Genomic DNA, 22255 nt, shown 5'->3' with positions numbered 1-22255 from the left:
GGGGTCTAGTCAGAGGCACAGACAGATGTTTTTGCTGCTGACAGCAAGACTTCAGAACAGTGTGTTGCCTCCTTGGTGCCAGGATCTAGGATATTTGGGAGAAGGTGCAGGATATTCTCAAAGGGAAGGGGAACCAGCAGGAGGTCATTGTACATATTAGAACTAACAACATAGGAAGAGATAAGGACAGGCTTCTGAGGACAGAAGATATGAAGTTAGGCAAGAATTTAAAAAGGTGATCCTCAAGAGTTAGTAATATCTGGATTACTCCCAGTGCCACATCCCAGTGAGGGTAGGAATAGAAGGACAGAGCAGATGAATCTGTGGCTGAGGAGCTAATGCAGGGAAAAAGGATTCACATTTTTGATCATTTGAATCTCTCCTGAGGTAGAAGAGACCTGTATAAGAAGGATAGATTGCACCTGATTTGTAAGGATGCTAATATACTGGCAGGGAAATTTGCTAGAGCTGCTCAGGAAGATTTAAACTGGTAAAGGTGGGAGGGGAGGTGGGGTGCAGTAGTGGGACCCATGGAGATAGTGAGAAAAGGTCGGTATGAGACTGATACAGATGGGAAAGAAGCAAGTCAAACAGTCCGGGCAGGCAGGAACAAAGCAGAGAACGAAGTGGGATTGATTAATTAAACTGCATTATTTTCAATGCGAGAGGCCTAACTGGGAAGGCAGATGAACTTGGGGCATGGTTGGGAACATGGGACTGGGATATTATAGCAATTACAGCGATGTGGCTTAGGATTGATCAGGACTGACAGCTTAATGTTTCAGGTATGGATACTATAGGAAGGAAAGAAAGGGGCGCAAGACAGGAGGAGGATGATGTTTTTGGTTACAGATAACATTACTGCTGTACTTGGGGAGGATATTCCTGGGAATATGTCCAGGGAGTTTATTTGGGTGGAACTGAGATTATTGCACAGATCTCCCAGTAGTCAGCGGGAAATGGAGAAACAAATTTGTAAAGAAGTCTTAGTTATCTGTGAGAATAATAGGGTAGTTATTGTAGGTGATTTTAATTTCCAAACATGTATTGAGACTGCCATGGCATTAAGGGCTTGGATGCGAAGGAATTTATTCAGTGTGCAGAGGAAGCTTTGAATGACTAAAGAAATTGAGGTTTTGTTCAAGAATAAAAAGGAAGCATTTGTCAGGTGTAGACAGCATGGATTGAGTGAATCCTTAGAAGAGTATGAAGGTAGTAGGTGTATACTTAAGAGGGAAATCAAGAGGCCAAAAAGGGGGCATCAGATAGCTTTGGCAAATTGAATTAAGGAGAATCCAAAGAAATTCCACAATTAAGGATAAAAGGGTAAATAGGGAGAGAATAGGGCCCCTTAAAGACCAGCAAGGCCACTTATGTGTGGAACCACAGATGATGGGGGAGATTCTAAACAAATATTTTCATCACTGTTTACTGTGGAGAAGGATACGGAAGATATAGAACATGGGGAAATAAATAGGACAGTGAAGACTGGTCAGAGCATTCAGTGCAGGAGTTGGGTGGTCATGTTGCGGCTGTACAGGACATTGGTTCAGCTACCTCTGGAGTATTGTGTGCAATTAGGTCATCCTTCAATAGGAAGAATGTTGAGAAACTGGAAGGCGGTCAGAAAAGATTTAAAGGGATGTTGCCAGAATTGGAGGGTTTGAGCTATGGACGGAGGCTGAATAGGCAGGGTGCTTTTTTGCATGGAGTGTTGGAGGTTGAGAGGTGATCTTGTAGAGGTTATCAAATCATGAAGGTTATGGATGGGATAAATAGGCAAGGTCTTTTCCCTGGGATGGGCGAAGTTCAAAACTAGAGGGCATAGGTTTAGGGTAGAGGGGAAAGATTTAAAAGGGACCTAAGGGGCCACTTTTACATGCAGAGGGTGGTCCATGTATGGAATGAGCTTCCAGAGGAGGTGATGGAGACTGGTACCATTACAACATTGTAAAGGCATCTGGATGTGTATGTGAATAGGATGGGTTTAGAGGGATATGGGCCAAATGCTGGCAAATGAGACTAGATTAATTTAGGATATGTGGTCGACATGGGCGAGTTGAACTGAAGGGTCTGTTTCCATGCTGTACATCTTTATGATTCTTAAATGTTTAACATATGCAAATATATCCAACTACCCCTCTCAAAAATATGATGTATAATCAACCACAACCCTGAGGAAAAGAATAAATCTCCGTAGATTGTTATCCTATAAGTGTTATAAATAAGTAACTGAGTAACTTAAATTAGAAAAAATAATTATTTGCATTGTCCCCTCCTGGTATGCTGCCAGAATCATTTTTGACGCAATCTATCGACATTGGATTTTTGTTCTGTATCAGTTACAGTTGCTCAAATTCTGTTTTTTTTTCTGGGTACAGTAATGTAGATTAAGACATATCCTTCATTTGAAGTGATGTGGCATTTCACCGAATTTTTAATCATCATTTTGAAAAAGGCTGCAGAATGAGAGGACAAAGGATATTGCCCTGTGGCAACTTCTCTTTATCTCTCACTCTCTCTTTTTAAAGCCAATAGACTTTATTCTAATAAAATGGAGTATTTGGCCTCTCTCAAAGCTGTTGATTCAGTGATTCCATTTAAGGAGCTTATGCGCAGTGCAAATCCAATAATTTGCACTGAATAATGTGTCCTTTGTTTGAAAAGTGTTTTTTTTTCAAAAGCTCAAGATGTTTACCTGTCTGACAAATGACATTAGAAATTAATATTTCAGGTAACTCATTTTCATAAAATTCCATTAAGTCAGCAAGGATAATACTAAGCTTCTGATCAGTCATTTATGAATCTATCTGTACTCACTGTTATACTGAGCCAATGAAACCCAATGTAAACTCAAGGACCAACATTTTTTTTCATCTCGGCACTTTAGAGCTTTCTGAACTCAATATTACGTTCAAAAATTCCAGATCATCTTATACTTTATCGCAAGAAGATTTGAGTACATGAACAAAGATGGTTTGGATTTTGTAGAACATTGTGAGACTGCTCTTGGAACATTGTGCACAGTTGTTGTCTCATTGTTGAGGCAGTGCAGTGGAGGTTCACCAGACTGATTCTTTGATGGTGAGACTGCCCTGAGAGTAGAGATCTTTGCAGTTTGGAAGAATGAGAGGTGATCTCATTGAAACCTGCAAAAATCTTTAAGATAGACAAAGTAGATGCAGAATGGATGAGTTTCCTGGCTGTGGGGTCTAAAACCAGGAAACTCCATAACACCATCACATATGGGAGCATAATTTAGCCTATCAACTCTACTCTGTTATCCGATCATGGCTGATATATTCCTCAACCCTGTTTTCCTGCTCTCTCCTGAGAACCTTTGGTCCTCTTACTAATCAAGAACTTATTTGTTTCTACCATCTAGACACTCAGTCTGTTGGCCTTGACAGCTTTTGCAGCAATGAGTTTGACAGATTCATCACCTTATGGCTTAAAAAAATACACTTCATGTCAGTTCCAAAGGGTCGTCACTTCATTCTGAGGCCGTGCCCTCTGGTCCTAATCTCTCCCAATAGTGGAAACATCTTCTCTTTGTCCACTCTATTCAAGCATCATAGTATCTGATAAGTTTTAATGAGATTCTGCCCCCATGTGCAAACCTCACACCCCTCCGCCCAACCCCCACACCCAGCTCATCCTTCTAAACTCAGTCAAGAATGGACCCACAGCCCTTCTCAGAATAAAAGGCAAACTAATTCGGATTGTTATGAGGAGCAGATTCTTCACTTGGAGGGTTTTGAATCTTTGAAATTCTCTATCTCTGGAAGCTGTGGAAGCTGCGTTATTAAATAAGATCCAGTTGAAGATTGATACATTTTTATTTACTTAAATAGAGTATTGAGGTAGATGATCAGCCATGAGTCATAATAGCAGAGTATGCTTGAGGGGTTGAAATGCCCAATCCTGCTCCTATGTGCCTGTGAGCACTTGGGACATAAAAGTTTTGTTACCATTTACAGCTGTGATATGGGGCCCATCCTTTATCTGTAGTTTTATGGCTGTCTATTTTTACCTTTTTTTTCATGATTTTGTCAATCAAACTCCTCTCCCTTCCATTCTTTTCTCGACCTTCTCTTTAGCCCTTTCCTCCTTGCCCCCTTACTATAGCTCTGCATTTGCTTAAAACCTGCTAGACCCACTTCCAGTTCTGATAAATTGTTACCATTCAGAAGCATTAACTAATTCTCTCTTCAAAAATGTTGCCTGACCTGTTGAATATTTCCAGCATTGTCTCCAGTTTCCAGTATTCACAGCATTTTCCTTTTGTGATAGTAGGCTGCCCATGACACATGTCCATTCTGCTGTCAATGACCTGAGTAAAATTAGAGGACTCCAAAGATAACTGTCTGAGATAAATGCTCCCCTCAAAATCAAGAAAGGCAACAGAATACCTTTCAACAATCCTGATAATAAAAACAACATCTTGGAATCTCCAGCATCTGCAGTTCCCATTATCCCAGAATGTTAGCTGACTGTTTTGTGCAAATTGTGGAATCTTTAAGCTTTCTTATCCGACAGAAAGCTCATCATCTTTCAATGAATAGAATGCACTAAATCTTTTGTCATTGCAATGCCTTTCCACCCTCGGTTTAAGAGTTTCAATTCCAATGCTAAAGATTACTAGTTGAACTTCAACTTGATAGTTCTTCTCAGTAGATGATGGACTATTCTTTTATAGGCTTGAATGGAATGTTGTGTGCAGTCTTGAGAGAGGAAGTATAGCATGCTATCTGCCCAGTTTAATTGTGATGAGACAGAGATTATACTCTTGGGCTGTGTGTGGGGAGGCTTGTTGGCTGTAGTTAAACTGCTACACATGACTACCAGGTGGTGTACATTCTTCTAGTTAGTTTTCTGATTTCCTAAATGCTAAGACCAACAATCGGCCATTTCATACAGAAGTCTGACTGAGATAAATCTTGTTGTGGGGATGCTTTGTCCTGAGTGTATAGCAGTGAATTCTTTTTATCTATTCAATTTATCATATTAAAATGATCTATAATGACAAAAGAAGGTTTTCATAATGCTGTGTTTTTAAACATTAATTCATGGAATGTCAGCATCAGTACTGGGCCAACATTTATTGTCCATCCATAGATGTCCTTGAGAAGGTGGTTGTAAGCTTCTTGAACTGCTGCAGTCCATGTGCTGTAGGTAGATCCACAAAGCCAATAGAGACAGAACTCCAGGATTTTTGACCCTGCGACTGTGAAGAAATGGTAATATATTTCAAGGTCAGGATGGTGAGTGGCTATAAGGAGAATTGCAGATGGTGGTGTTCCATGTGTCTGCTGCCTTTGTTCTTCTAGATGGAAGAGGTCATGGCCTTGGAAAGTGCTGTCAAAGAATCTTTGGGAATTTCAGCAGTGTATCTTGTAGATGGTACAAAGTGGTGGGTGTAAAGAATATTTGTGGATGTAGTGCCAATCAAGTGGGCACGTTTTATTCTGGATGGTGTTAAGCTTTTTGAGTGTTGTTGGAGCTGCACCCATCCAGGTAAGTGGGGAGTATTCCATCACACTCCTGGCTTGTACCTTGTAGATGGTGGACAGGCTTCACGGAGTCAGGAGGTGAGCTACTTACTGCAAGATTCCTAGCCTCTGATTTGGTCTTGTAGCCACAGTCTTGAGATAGCTACAAAAAAACAGAAGCTGCTCGAGAAGTTCAGCAGGTCTGTCAGAACCTGTGAAGAGAAATCAGAGTTAACATTTCAGGTCTGGTGACACTTCTTCAGATCCGACCATATTGTTATAGCTAGTCTAATTCAGTTTCTGATCAATGGTAACCGGAGCAGGTAGTCATTTGAAAAGTCTATGTACTTCAGTCAAAAGATAGCTTTACTGTCTGAGCATTTGATAATTAAACTTTGAAGCAATAATAAATTCCAATGCATTGATGTTGTGTTAACCCCACACAATGTGATGATTTACATAGTCTTTGGATGGAGAATCTGGCAGTCCAGCACAAAATCTCCATGGAGATGGACATGTCACCTCTGCTAATGAATAGTTTTAAGTGTACCTAGCTAGTTATTATTTAAGTATTTATTTATTATATAAATATTATTTATGCCAATTGCTAACATGCAGTGAAGTATGTTATTACATACATTATTACATCAGCTTATTATATCAACTAAGTTCCTCTTCTTGTTAAGATTTGCTGGTGTTTCATCCTCTCCCATTAATAATTAGACGTGTCTGTTACTATCAGCAGCATTGAGAGGAATGTTGGTGCCAGTGAGCTGCCTAACCATGTGCTGCTAGTGGTTGGTACTTAGATCCTGATGTGATTTGGCAATCAGTAGTGGGTTTCGTTTCTGGAATACCTCAAGGTAATAATACTGGAAAGAATTCATTTGGCCTAGCAGAAAAATATTGGCTCACCACTGGGAGAACATTACCTCTTTAGGAAGGCGGTCTGAGCAGTGAAATGTGTGAACCAATACACAGCAGTACTGGTAGAAGCAGCAACAGGGTGAATTCAAGACAACTCTTACCTTGGAGTAGTTCAGAGGCAAAGCATAAAAACAGTGTGAGCTAGGAAGAGTGTAAAGACATGCCACTCTGGGAAGGGTTGGACTTCTCAGAACCAAAGCACTTTTGGAAGCAGTTATGAGCTCCAGGAGTAGAGATTCATAAGGATGTGATGGAAAAAAGCTTCATTATCACTGCAAAAGACCGAACTAGGAAGAATAGAAAGAAAAGACAGTGCCATGCTGGATGAGTGCTGCAGCCACCACAAGTTGACTCTATGAGGCACAGTTACAGTAGACTGAGAAAGGGCCAGAGAATTTGATTTATCGCTGAGGTTGCAGTATTTGATAAGTGACAATAATTAATTTTTGGTGTCAAAAAGAATCATTTAAAAGATTTGAAGAAAGAGCCTATGAGAGAAGGAAAAGTTAGAAGAGTTCTAAGGCTTTATAAAATCATGATGCATAATTTAAGTGGTATAAGTTATTAAAGCCAGAAGTTTATTATTAGAATAATTGTGCAAGGGGACTTATGTTTTGGGCTGTGAAAGGCAGAAAAGCATCCATTTTGCTCATGAGGTAGTAGCAAACACCTGTCTCGCCTGTAGAAGGTGGGGTAGAAACTTCCAGAAGGTGGGAAACCACCACTGTTTTGTACATTTGTTTCATTAGGAAACCCCAGCTAATAGATACAATTTTACTGCTTGCAATTTGGACCTTGCAAAGAGTAAAACACTATAGTATTGCCGTATGTTTTTGTCACTCATGAGACGCAGGCATCACTGGCGGACCCAGCATTTATTGTCCATCTATTAGTGCCACTAAGAAAGTGATGTTGAACTGCTGAATTGATCTGCCACAGTTCATTTTCTGTAGATACACCCATAATGCCATTAGGGAGGGAGTTTGGGTCCCGTGACTGGTTTTAAAGTGTGTTTAGTAGGTTATCATAGAACGTCCTTATAACCCAAAACTTACAAACCTGTAGAAGAAAAAATACCGCTGCAGTATTAGAACATAGATATTATTATACGTCTGATAAATCATGATAGCACAGAAATATTTGGATTTTAAGACAAAATCGAAATTCTTTGATTTAATGCCAGAATATGAGCTTGATGACAGCAGATTAAAAACAATATTGAGATTTTATGGATTTAAAACTGCTTATGAAGGAGGTTTGGATAAACTGGGCTTGTTTTCACTGGAAGACAAACAGAGGGCTGGAAGAACACAGCAGGCTAGGCACCATCTGGAGGATAGGAGCAGTCAGTGTTTTAGGTATTGAGAAGAGTGAAGGGTGACTTGATTGAAGTGTATAAGACCCTGAATGGTCTTGACAAATTGGATGTTCGAAGAATGTTTCCTCCTGTGGATCAGTCCAACAGTACAGGGGACTGGTAAAAAATTAGGAGGTTTCCTTTTGAGGACAAATATTTAGATTTTTTTTGAGGGTTGTTTGACTTTGGATCTCCAAGAGGAGGGCCATCAACTCGACACTTCTGGCTGAAGATTGTGATGTTTAACCTTGTCTTTTGTAGTGGTGTGCTGGGCTCCCCCATCATTGAGGATGAAGATACTGTGAAGTATCCTTCTTCAGTTTGTTGGTAAATTACCCTCCCTAAATACAAAAGGGACATTTAACAGACTTTTCGATAAGCACATGAACATGCAAGGAATTGGGAAATATGAACCAAGGGCAGGCAGAAGGGATTAGTTTACTTTGTTGTCATGTTTGGCATAACATTGTGTGCTGAAGTGCCCATTCCTGTGCTGTACTATTCTAGGTTCCATGTTTTACCGCTCACAACTGGATGTGGCAGGGCTGCTTGATTTGGATTTAATCTGTTGGCTGTGGAAAGTTATAGCTCTCACAGTCTGCTAGGTTTCCACTGATGCCTGCATTTGCGTAGGTCTTGCCTTTTAATTTCATATTACCCCTTGCCTTGTTGTCCATCTTGCTTAATCTCACATTTTTGCATTTGGCAATACCATTTTTAAACTCTTCAGTGGTAGCAGTGACAGTCTAAGGCTGTCAAGGACAAGGATTTGTGGTGAAATACATAATCTCACAGAAAATCTGGGCTGTTTTAACATGGATTGCCAACACTAATAACTTTCTGTGGTCTTCTGTATTATTGACACAAAACGATTATTTTGCTCACCCTGAATTGCTTGTGGTACTCATTTGATTTCAACATTCATGCAAAAAGCATAGTGGACTCATGCTATCCCAGCTCTATACCTTATTGTAGAATCATGACTCCTTTCTACCTCCTGCATTGTAATACAATTAAAATGACAGCATTTAAAAAAACATATATCTAGCCAGTCAAATTATTGTTTCATCCTGTCTGAATTCTTCATTTGCTTTTCACATTACCTAAGAGGTGATGACAGCACTTAATGCATTTTCAAATTATCTCTCATATGCTTTTGTGTCTCGATCAGTGATAATAGCAAGCAGAGAAGGAAAATGTAATACAGTAATAGTTTCTACAACCAATTTGTTCACCAGAGGGAATAACTAGGGGAAAATTATTCTCAGATAATACTTCAACAAACCCGGTACTACAGCCACATCTCCTTCCTAAGTACCTGCCTACGCAGCTGGATCATCCCCAAAAGCTCAGTTCTGAGGAAGGGTCCCGACCTGATATGTTAACTTTCCTACCCTCTGATGCTGCCTGATCTGCTGTGTTCCTCCAGCTCCACGCTGTGTTGTCTCTGGCTCCTGCATCAGCAGTTCTTACTATTTCAGATGATAATGTTTTTTAAAAAAGAATCCCTGCTTCAAAGAAAGGGTTGGAACTTACGTAAGATCGAGTGAATTCCTTCAGCACACTTCTGTAATTTATTGTGGAGCATTCAGTCTTCATATGTTAGTTTGCACAGAGGAAAATAGTAGTGTCAAGCTGCTGCAGCACCTTGAGTTTTCATTTAATATCTTCAGAAGTGAGCCACCAGAACAGTATGGGTGATGCAAACCTAATGAAGGCAGCAGTCTGTAAAACTTAAAGGTATAAGCCTGAAACTGACTCTCCTATTGTTTTTTCTAATGGGCATCTGATATCCATGAAATAGCATGCATAGTTATTCTGCCAATTATTCAGATGAATTCAGTGTACAAAATAAAAACTTACATTCTCAGATCATCTAATCAGGTTCTCCTTTCGAGCAGGTTACTTATTTATTTATTGCTCTCCATCAAATTGCTGATTAAAAGTAGGTTTTTTTTCCTCAGTTTTCCAAGTGTTTTGAGGATATGTACTCTTGTTAGGGTGTAACTTCACTGGTTAGTCTTCAGTTCCCTCCCTTGTTTGTTTCTGTTGGGTGTGTTGCAAGGTTTGCTGTTCGCAGAAAGTCCTCAGCGCTGGCTGTATTCTCACCGAGCATTCACACACACTGTCATCCAATGGAAGTTATTGCATAATGATTAGGAGAGTGAACCCTGACTAATTTTACTTGACTAACCCAGGGTCCGGAATTGGCTGCGATAATTCGAACAGTGAAATATTCACGGAAACTAAAGCCATGATTTTATCCTAAACTATCAGGCAGCAAGAATGTCTCTTAAGCCATGTTGTTTATGGCTTCAATTTATCTCAATGTGTATCCCATTTAAATGTTATTGCATAGTCATGCACATATGGAGTTTTAAAGGGGGAAATTTGTGACATGCTTGCGTGCAGGCTTAGAGGGAACATTCTTTTGCCAAATAAGCAAGCTTTTGGTCAATGGTTAGTGAAATTGTGCAGCCTGGAAAATAGACCTCTGGCCCCAAACAGTTCTACCCCTATTGAACATGTTAGATGAAAATCAGGCCCAGATGAAAGCTAATTATAATCTGAAGGCTTTGGAGAAGATAGTTTTTTTAAAAAAATTGTTCATGGGACATGAACATTGTTGGCAAGGCCACCATTTATTGCCTATTTCTAATTACCCATGACGGCTTGCTGTGCTATTTCAGAGCCAAGTTACATGGAGGGCCGATCACATTGCTGTGGGCCTAGAGAAACAGAGAGTGGAGACCAGGTAAAGATGGCATATTTGCTTCTCTAAAGGACATTCGTAAACTGGATGGTTATTTGTGACAATGTGCAATGATTTAAGTGGTCACCATTAGATTAGATTTTAATATTTCATTGAATTCAAATTTCCCCATCTGATATGGTGGGATTCACACCCATATTCCTGGAGCATAAGACTGGATTAAATTGTGGAAATCTTGAAACTCAGAGGAGATATGTTTCTGGCATATACCTGCATAACCTCATATGCCCCATCCAGGCAAAGGATTGTGTAAGGGGGAATCTCAGGAACCTGCATTTTTGAATATATTCATGAAAGGAGACAAGTTTGCTTACAGCATCACAGTGGAGTCTAACTGCTGTCTGCTACAGGCAAGATCATTGCAGGGATCCTCCTCAATCACTTCCAGCTAGTGGTGAACAAACTCCTTCCAACTTTGCAGAACTTTTTTTTCTTCAGACTTAGTCGTCACTGTGTCAAATTCAAGAAAAATGCAAAGAACATCATCCCTGTTGTATATGGATTTATTCAACCCCATGAAAGCCCTTGACTCAGTCAGCTACCAGGGCTGATGGAAGTCCTCCTCAAATCTCAGAGATTTGTTGCCACCTGCCTCCTCCATGGTGAGATGCAAACTATGGGGGGAGGCAATGGCCTGGTGGTAATATCACTGGACTGTTAATCCAAAGATACACAATGACCTGGGCACCTGGTTTCAAATCCTACCAAGGCAAATGGTGGAACTTGAATTCAATAAAGATCTAGAATTAAGAATCTGACGATGACCATGAACCTACTGCCAATTGTTGGAAAAACCCATCTGGATCACTAATACCCTTTTGGAAAGGAAACTGGCCAAGTTGTGTTGCCTTCAATTCAGAACCACAATCACTCCAGCTTCAGTATGCAGATGGACCTGTGTAAGTTGGATAAAACATACTTGTGCTATATCTATTTGTGCTGTGTGGGATGGCAGCCTGTCAAAATTAGGACACATTGTTCTTAAATTTTAGAACACTGATTGCAATTTTGCTGCTCAGCAACAAGTGCAAGACTTTTGAGAGTTTTGATAGGTACCTAAATCTGTTCAAGAGTCAGTGAACAGTGGTTCAAATGTCACAGTCAGTTCTTTTTAGGCAGCATGAAGGAGCCAGTGAAGGTGACTCCATGCCACTAAGGAGCTGCTGTCAGCTGATTTCATGATGTAGGTCAATAGAAGGACAGCAGGATTCTGCTCAGAGCAGCTATGCAGCTGGAATCATGTCAGCTGTTAGCTGCTCGAGTGTGATCTTATGAAACCCAATGTGATGCAACCTTGGAAGAAGTATAAGTAGCGAAAAGGTTGGCAGTTGTTGACTGTAAGGAACTAGAGGCTCATTGAAATTCTCGAAGATATTTTCTAGCTGAAAGGCTGCAGGAAGCTCACAAGCAGTAGTTACTTGGTGCAAGTGAGAAGGAGTATGCTTTCGAAAAGCCCTGAGACAGTGCCAGCTTAGTGAAGCTAGCTGTCTGCAAAAAAGCTGGAATTGCGGCATGCAGAGGTATAGGAGTACATCCTTGAGAACTTAGAGGACTGCAATCCTAACAATATTGAAGCACAGGAGGGAAGCTGTCATTGAGGAAGTCTGTTGCAGAGACCCTTGAGTAAGTTTCAAGGCCCAGTCTTTAAGTGTGAAAAGTTGAATCCAATGTGAAAGAAACAAAGTTTTTGAAGAATTTTTGTGCCATTTGATTATCACTGTTGTCAGAGTGGGTTGCTGAGATGTTTATGCGGTCTTTCTTAGTCATCCAAGTTGATGTGTTTGACCAGTTTACCAGTTAATTCATATTGTCATGCTGTTATTTCTGAATGTTAGAGTTTAAGTTGTAAGTTCATACAGGAGATTGTGTAATGCTTTCAACTTGCATCGTAAAGTTTTATTTGTTTGCTTAAAACCATGGAATGTTATTTTATTCTTTTAGTAAGTACCTAGGTTCTCAGATACAAAAATGTATTGGCCCCTGACCAGACCATAGCATAAATTTGATGTGTTTCATCAGGGATTGTAGCAGAAATTGAGCTGCAGATCATTGTTGACACCTTCTCCGAAAGTGGGCCTTTGACTAAACATCTGGAAAACTAGGGTCCTTTCCCAGCCAGTTTCTAGAACATAACACCTTCACCTCTCCTCCTTCAAAAAAAAATTAAGGTCATAACAGAGATCCTGGAAAATGGGCCCCATTCTGTCCTCCTCTGGAAGGTGGACTTCAATGAGAAGATGTAATGCTGCTTCCATTGTGCCAATTCAGCCTTTGGTCAACTGAAGAAAAGATTATTTGAGGACGAGGACCTTGAACCCGAGATCAAGATTGCGCCATCATTTACCAATAGCAAGTGTATGAAGGTACTGAAGAAGCAAGTTACTGGGATCTTTGCAAATTTCTCCAAATCTGGTGGTGAGATAAGTGTTCCACCATCGGTATCCTCTCCCAAGTCAAAATGCCCAACGTTTAGGTGCTAATCACTCAAAACCAGCTTCTTTGGGAAGGGTATACCATTCACATGCCTGATGGCAAGCTTCCAACCAACTACTCACCATAGATTTCTATCAAGTTTGAAGATTCCCAGGAGGGCAAAGCATTCCCGAAAAGGTCAAATATCCCTCCTGATTCATGTGAAACCCTGGTGCGACCAACCAAAATAGAAACAGTTGATTTGAAAAGACACCAAATTTGTGAATCAACAGACTTCTTCCAGAACTCCCAGGGCTGAAAGTAACGGAACAGACAGAGAACTACAGATGTTGCAACAAATCATCCAGCCAATCTACCAAGTACTACCTAACCTACTTGTGGCAGAGTCTGCCAATGGAGAATTGGAATTATAAGCTATTTCAAACCTAATTGAATGGAAGCAAATCATTCTTGATCCCAAAACAGGCACAGTATCAGTCCTGGGCCTTTCCTTGATTTGTATCTTGTGGATAAATCAGGAACCTACTAAAAGCAATCACATTATTTACGTATTTTTTCATACTTTTAAGCCTGGCTCAATGTGGAGAAATACAACTTTTTGCCTTGACAATGAAGCACAACATACAGTCAGCTTCCATTCTACTGAAACAGGACTGAAGCTAAAAATTCTTTACATTTATATCTGGTGTATTAATAACTTCTTACCAAAACATACTACATGTTACATTTACATCTGGTACATTAATAATCTCTTACGGAAACAATATATTACTGAGACGTTCAGAAGGCCTGAATCCCTAAATTTTATTGCATCAGAAATGAATTAGTTGACATTACCAAAAGTAGGAGAAACAAAATATTCGCTTACTTTGTTTTTTAGGGTACGTTGGTTTTTACCCATTACATGCTTTACAGAACAGTGAACCTCAAATGTAACTGTACGTCACAGATTAATACTATACATATATGATCAACAATTACTGAATTGTCCATGCTTTTGACTTCCTAATTTTCTGAAGCTGTTGGAACATAGAACACTTATGACAACAGCAGTTAAAAAGTGATAGCTTGAGCAACATGCTAGTTATGTATGCTTGGATGTTTACTGCTACTAAATTGTTTCATTGTTTTGGAGCCAAATTCATTTCCTTTCCTTTTCCTGTCCTTCTGTCCATCTACAGTGAACCAAGGATAGATTATGAATTTCCACAGGCTTCTCCTTTATCATTTTGAAGAATGATGTGGTGGTTCTTGCAAATCACCATTAGTACAGCACACAACCACTTCTTAATGACAGGATCTTATGGATGTGATTGTTTTGTGTTTCTGAGCTAATGACTGAGATTTTACTGTAAACCAAAAATAATTCCATGCTTAACAAATGAATCAGATAGAAGTTGACAAGCACTGAGGCACAGACTGTATCCTCAATATATCAATTCTAAAGGTGGAGCTCACTCCTTTCCATAAACTGTCAGGAACAGACAATTAAAAGGATGCAAATTTAAAGCAATGAGCTTGCACCGAGTTTTTTCATGAGCATGTATATATTTGGGTTCATTGGTTTTCATTTACATGAGCTTTCAAAGTTCCAGTGCTTCTTTAATTATATATTCTCTCTCTGGGTAATTATAAATCCTCTTCCTGACACTGTATAATTTATATTGCTTCTCTTTATTTTGGTTCCATTTGTAGTCAGAAATTGTCTTTACCCTGTTTTATCATACGTCCATCGGTCTCTGTCTCCTTGTAATTATGAATTCTCTCTGTTCTTGCATAATTATTCCTCTCTCTTATTTATCTCTATCAGAATTTTTTTGCATCTAGTGCACATTGTGCCTCAAATCGCTTCCAGGAAATGGGAAGAAGTGTGTAAAGAAGAATAGCATATTTTGGATAAACCTTACATTGATTAAAAACTAACTAATTTCAAACTATCTGTGAAATGAAATAACCTGATTTGCTTAAATATTAAATGGGCTAAAATGCACAATAAAAAGCTGCATTGTGTATAAAAGAAAACTCTTCACATTTTTTCACTAACCTTGGCATTAATTTAGAAATAAAAGTAAAGGTAACAAACAATGGGACACAACCAAAAAAAGAAGCAAACAAATTGTGTTATTTTGTTTTGGTTTCATTGTAGTCATTTTGGTCTACCAGGTGAGAATATTCATCATCAAATGAAAGTTTACGAATAACACTTAAAGATACCAAAGCATTTTATTCTGGAGGCTGACCCGTTTTGAATTTGAGCATTTGAATTGTGTTGCTTTTTTGAAGTTTATTAGGGTGGTCTTGAAATGCACGCATGATATTTCATTGCCCAACAAAGTTGATGCTCAACTGATCAAATCATTTGCAATGGTGTTCACTGCTAGAATGCAAATGATTGCAACTTGGTGGAAACTTTTGTATTTTGCACTGTTTTCCAACCTTGATTATGTCAGCTCTCACTTTTAGATCACTCTCATGGGTGACTCATGATTCTTATATTTTTGAGAGTGTCTACCTAGTCCTTGAGATTTAGGCAAAGTTTTGCTGACACGGTAAAATGAATTGCAAACCTTTACTGGTAATTGCTTGTAGTTATTAAATTTATTGAATGTCTTCAAAAGTTCTCACGACAGATTTTAAAAGTGACAAAACATCATTTAAAACCTAATTTTAATTCTGAAGTTGTGTTTATAGGTTATGAAATCTCAACAGAGTCACGATTTTATTGTACATTTAGAAGAGACAATTTTATACCTCATTCTTCAAATCCCAAAAGCTTTTTAAAAAATATTGCGGTGGCTCAGTGATTAGCACTGCAGCCTTACAGTGCCAGGGACCCGGGTTCGATTCCAGCCTCGGGTGACTGTCTGTGTGGAGTTTGCACATTCTCCCCGTGTCTGCGTGGGTTTCCTCCGGGTGCTCTGGTTTCCTCCTGCAGTCCAAAGATGTACAGGCTAGGTGGATCGGCCATGCTAAATTGCCCATAGTGTTCAGGGTGTGTGGGTTATGGGGGATGGGTCTGGGTAGCTCCAAGGGGCGGTGTGGACTTGTTGGGCCAAAGGGCCTGTTTCCACACTGTAGGGAATCTAATCTAATCTAATCTAAGGACGAAGCTAATCCTTTGCCAATCTAATGCATGCATAGTACAATGTTCATCCTTTGTTGTGAGCAATATCAAACTAGCCTACGGTTATTTCAACTGGCTGTCAAACTTTTGATACGTGATTGAGACTAGGATTTGGCTGAGGATATTTGTACTATTTCTGATTATGATTTTCAGTGCAGTAATATCCTTTGAAACATTTCAGGGTCCATGGGAATTTATCCATTTTTGTGTACACCCAAGATTAAAAACCTTAGAGGAGTGTGTGGGGAAGGGTGTTTGTGTTATAACTAACAACCTAACACCACACCAACCTGGTATGTATGTAAGCCTACTGCCATTTTCACGGTGTTGCATACAGAGTACAGAAATACTTCCATCCAGGCTACTTCCTGTAAAGGATCCTGAAATCTGATTTAACATTAATTGTAAGATTCACAATCTGACCAAATGTAAAACCACTCCAGATGCAAGTGTTTAGATAAGGTTACAAATTTATTAACTTCTCAAGACAGCAACAACAGAAATGATACTGAACAAGGCAGTGGGCTCAGTCAATTCAAAATGGAACATTGGTTATGCAATTGGTTGGCTGGGGAGCTGTCTCTTTTAAAATTCTTCTTCATTTTTTTCTGTTTTCTGCAAACTATATCTCTGAAAAGTAGACTTGATTAACTCTTTCCTAATCAAAATCACTGTCTGACCAGTTATAGAACATAGAACATAGAACATAGAACAGTACAGCACAGAACAGGCCCTACAGCCCATGATGTTGTGCCGACCATTGATCCTCATGTATGCACCCTCAAATTTCTGTGACCATATGCATGTCCAGCAGTCTCTTAAGTGTCCCCAATGACCTTGCTTCCACAACTGCTGCTGGCATCGCATTCCATGCTCTCACAACTCTCTGTGTAAAGAACCTGCCTCTGACATCCCCTCTATACTTTCCTCCAACCAGTTTAAAACTATGACCCCTCGTGTTAGCCTTTTCTGCCCTGGGAAATAGTCTCTGGCTAGCAACTCTCTATCTATGCCTCTCATTATCTTGTATACCTCAATTAGGTCCCCTCTCCTCCTCCTTTTCTCCAATGAAAAAAGTCCAAGCTCAGTCAACCTGTCTTCATAAGATAAGCCCTCCAGTCCAGGCAGCATCCTGGTAAACCTCCTCTGAGCCCTCTCCAAAGCATCCACATCTTTCCTATAATAGGGCGACCAGAACTGGACGCAGTATTCCAAGTGCGGTCTAACCAAAGTTTTATAGAGCTGCAACAAGATCTCACGACTCTTAAACTCAATCCCCCTGTTAATGAAAGCCAAAACACCATATGCTTTCTTATCAACCCTGTCTACGTGGGTGGCCATTTTAAGGGATCTATGTATCTGCACACCAAGATCCCTCTGTTCCTCCACACTGCCAAGAATCCTATCCTTAATCCTGTACTCAGCTTTCAAATTCAACTTTCCAAAATGCATCACCTAACATTTATTCAGGTTGAACTCCATCTGCCACCTCTCAGCCCATCTCTGCATCCTGTCAATGTCCCGCTGCAGCCTACAACATCCCTCTATACTGTCAACGACACCTCCAACCTTCGTGTCATCTGCAAACTTGCTGACCCATCCTTCAATCCCCTCACCCAAGTCATTAATAAAAATTACAAACAGTAGGGGCCCAAGGACAGAGCCCTGTAGAATACTACACACCACTGACTTCCAGGCAGAATATTTTCCTTCTACTACCACTCGCTGTCTTCTGTTGGCCAGCCAATTCTGTATTCAGACAGCTAAGTTCCCCTGTATCCCATTCCTCCTGACCTTCTGAATGAGCCTACCATGGGGAACCTTATCAAAAGCCTTGCTGAAGTCCATATACACCACATCTACAGCTCGACCCTCATCAACTTTTCTAGTCACATCCTCAAAGAACTCGATAAGGTTTGTGACACATGACCTGCCACTCACAAAGCCGTGTTGACTGCATTTAATCAAGCCATGCTCTTCCAGATGGTCATAAATCCTATCCCTCAGAATCCTTTCTAACACCTTGCAGATGACAGATGTGAGACTTACTGGTCTGTAATTGCCAGGGATTTCCCTATTTCCTTTCTTGAAGAGAGGAATTACATTTGCCTCTCTTCAGTCCTCAGGTACGACTCCAGTGGAGAGCGAGGATGCAAAGATCTTCGCAAGTGGCGAAGCAATTGCATTTCTCGTTTCCCAAAGCAGCCGAGGACAAATCTGGTCCGGGCCTGGCGACTTGTCAATCTTAATGTTTGACAAAATTTTCAGCACATCAGCTTCCTCTATCTCTATCCATTCCAGCATGCACACCTGCTCTTCAAAGGTTTCATTCACGACAAAGTTTGTTTCTTTCGTAAAGACAGGAGCAAAAAACTCATTTAGGGCTTCCCCTACCTCCTCAGACTCCACACACAAGTTCCCTATGCTATCCCTGATCGGCCCTACACTTTCTTTGACCATTCGCTTATTCCTCACATAAGTGTAAAATGCTTTTGTGTTCTCCCTAAACTATTCGGCCAAGCCTTTCTCGTGCCCCCTCCTGGCTCTCCTCAGACCATTTTTGAGCTCCTTCCTCGCCTGCCTGTAATCCTCTAGAGTGGAGCTTGACCCTAGCTTCTTCCACCTTATGTAAGCTACCTTCTTCCTTTTGACGAGAAGCTCCACCGCTCTCGTCATCCAAGGTTTCTTTATCTTACCCCTTCTTGCCTGTCTCAGAAGGACATATTTATTCATCACTCGCAACAACTGTTCCTTAAACAGTCTCCACATGTCTATAGTGCCTTTACCATGGAACAATTGCTCCCAGTCTATGCTTCCTAACTCATGTCTAATCACATCAGAGTTTCCTCTTCCCCAATTAAATATCCTCCCATTTTGCCTAATCCTCTCCTTCTCCATAGCTATGTAGAATGTGAGGCAGTTATGGTCGCTATCACCAAAATGCTCTCCCACCACAAGATCTGATACCTGCCCCGGCTCGTTTCCGAGCACTAAGTCTAGAATGGCCTCTCCCCTTGTCGGCCTGTCAATGTACTGAGTTAGGAAACCCTCCTGAACACACCTTACAAAAACAGCTCCATTCAAATCTTCTGCTTGAAGGAGGTTCCAATCAATATTAGGAAAGTTAAAGTCACCCATTACAACAACCTTACTGCGTCCACACTTTTCCAAAATCTGTCGACCTATGCTTTCTTCAATCTCCCTGCTGCTATTGGGGGGCCTGTAGTAAACCCCTAACGAGGTGACTACTCCCTTGCTGTTCCTAATTTCCACCCATACTGACTCAGTAGGCAGATCTTCCTCGACAATGGAAGCTTCTGTAGCTGTGATACCCTCTCTGATTAGTAGTGCTACACCCCCTCCTCTTTTTCACCCCCTCCCTATTCTTTTTAAATGTTCTAAACCCTGGAACATCCAGCAACCATTCCTGCCCCTGAGAAACCCATGTCTCTGTTATGGCCACAACATCATAGCACCAGGTACTGATCCATGCTCTAAGTTCATCACTTTTATTCCTGATACTCCTTGCGTTAAAGCAAACACACTTTAACTGATCCCTTGGTTCCTTCCCAGGAAAATCCTTCCCACTAGCTGGTCTACCTCTTGCTATTGCCTCACTTGCATCAACTCTCCCCTCTGGTATACAGCTCAGGTTCCCACCCCCCTGCCATACTAGTTTAAACCCTCTTGAACTACTCGAGCAAACCTTCCACCCAGGACACTGAACTTTGATGCCACTGAACTTTGGTTGAGATGGTGCATGATTGATCAAACCCTGCACTGGAGCAAGAAATACAGTCCCGTTCACAACATCCCTGCAGCAGTTATTAGACTTTTAGTTTAAGATCACTTCCTGAGTGTTATTGTCCAAGATGAGTTGGAGTAAGGGTGGTGAAATACATTTTTGCTGAAGGGCAATCTTGAACCAGTTGAATGTTTGGAACCATTTTTATTTAAGTTCCTGTGTTAGATCTTAAGCATTCATTATTTGGATTGTTAGTCTAGGCCACTGGATTATTTATACAGCAATTATGCAGAGATTATGTCATTTCCAGACATAATCCCTCGGCTGTAAGTCTGGTGCGTTACCAGTAGGCTACCATGGTCTTACTCAGCTGAAATTGGATCGGTCTGTGAGGTCCAAACAATGTTATCATTCATACGTACACCAGATACCAATAATATGGCACAACTAAAAAACCCATTTGTAGCAAAATAATAATAATAATGCCTGTAACAATAGTTTATAACAAAGCTGCTCAGTTCTAGTATAGTCAGTAAAATTTGTGATTTTGAATCGTGAATCAGCACTATGCTATCTGCCATCTCTATTGAATCATAACTTGAATGTGTAACTTTGCTAATCTGGCCCCACCCTTGAGAAGATTAATTCATTTTGCTTGCATCAATTCCAAGCAATATACCCTTCCCAGTCTAGTCATAAGGATGGTTACAGGAAAATTCTTTTACATAAATTGTGAAAAGCGTTGTGAAAATATGAAGGATTTGGGATCAGGTCGGGAAAATAGGAACATGTCAAAAATGTGGAAATGTTGAGGTTGTATTTGCCAAAAGGCTGACAGCACCAGTTTGCAATCCTCTAGCACTCCTAATGTTGGAAAAAACATCCAAAGCGCTTATCAGAACTGTCATTGGATATTAAAGTGTTTATTCTTAACAGAGGGAAAACATTTTAACCTAGGAGCTTTGTGTAGTTTTTACGGAGATCCCCCAGGAAAGAGAGAAAGACAAAGAGATTTTGACAGCAAATTCCAGAGCCAAGAGACTAGGTGGTAATTCTGCCAACTGGAGTTGAGGAATGCACAAGTGGTCAGGACAATTTCTAACTTATTTGTTCAAGGGGCATGAACATCTTTTAATAAAACCAATCCAAGTAAAGAGAACCAATTTCATTTCCTGAAGAACATTTGTGAAACAGATGGAAGTGTACAACAAGCTGAACTAATGTCATGATCATCATTGCTTCTTTTTTCCCAGTTTTATTAACTAATTGAACATGAACTCTCCCAGTGCCATTGTGGAATGACTCTGGAGAATTATGAGACCAGTCATATTATTATTTTCGTCACCAATTTGGAAGAGTTCGTTATTAGAAGGTTGGAGGAGGTTATAGAGAAATGAAGGAGAAGCTTCAGGCTGTACGGAGCAAGATGACAGAGAGAATATGTCTAAATGGGCTTCCACCAGTTTTGAATTGAAACTGGGACTTAGAAATGAGAAAGATAGAGCAAATTGGAAAGATGTAGAAGCAGGGTTGAACTGGTGATGAATGGGTACAGTTATGGAAAGAGAGCACATTGCATCTTCACAACCAAGGAAGGGTCAGAGCAGTGTATTAATGGAGGAAGAACTAATGGATCAATTACTGTTGGACAGTGCAAAAAAGTGGCTGACGACTCCGGTGTGAACCCTCAGATGGATGATGAACAATACTACAATGCTGTCCATGCTTCCAGGAAGGTTATCACTGAACAGACAATTGGATGTCTGAAGTTATTCTTCCAAGGACTGGATCACTTGGGAAGAGCAATCAACAGTCACTAGGCAGAGTCTCTAGGACAGTAATTGAATGCTGCATCCTGCACAGCCTAATTTACTGACATGTGACAGCTTACAAGAGGGGGCTGTGGAGCAGCCACCTGTCTCCTCTGATAACACAGAAGGAAAATCTGATGAAAATGCTAGGGGAGCCAGCATTGAGAGTGAGGATGTTGACGAAGCCAGGGTACTACCGAGGTGAGGCAGATAGGCACAAGAGAAAATTAGAGTGGCTTGATTTTGAAGGTGATTGATTTTGCAGGAATATATGTGCACCACGTGTTGGGTTGTACATAGTTAGAACATAGAACATAGAACATTACAGCACAGTACAGGCCCTTCGGCCCTCGATGTTGTGCCGACCTGTCATACCGATCTCAAGCCCATCTAACCTACACTATTCCATGTACGTCCATATGCTTGTCCAATGACGACTTAAATGTACGTAAAGTTGGCGAATCTACTACCGTTGCAGGCAAAGCGTTCCATACCCTTACTACTCTCTGAGTAAAGAAACTACCTCTGACATCTGTCCTATATCTTTCACCCCTCAATTTAAAGCTATGCCCCCTCGTGCTCGCTGTCACCAT

The sequence above is a fragment of the Stegostoma tigrinum genome, chromosome 31 (genome assembly GCF_030684315.1).
Source record: "Stegostoma tigrinum isolate sSteTig4 chromosome 31, sSteTig4.hap1, whole genome shotgun sequence".
NCBI lineage: Eukaryota > Metazoa > Chordata > Chondrichthyes > Orectolobiformes > Stegostomatidae > Stegostoma > Stegostoma tigrinum.
Note: the sequence above shows the minus strand (reverse complement) of the source record.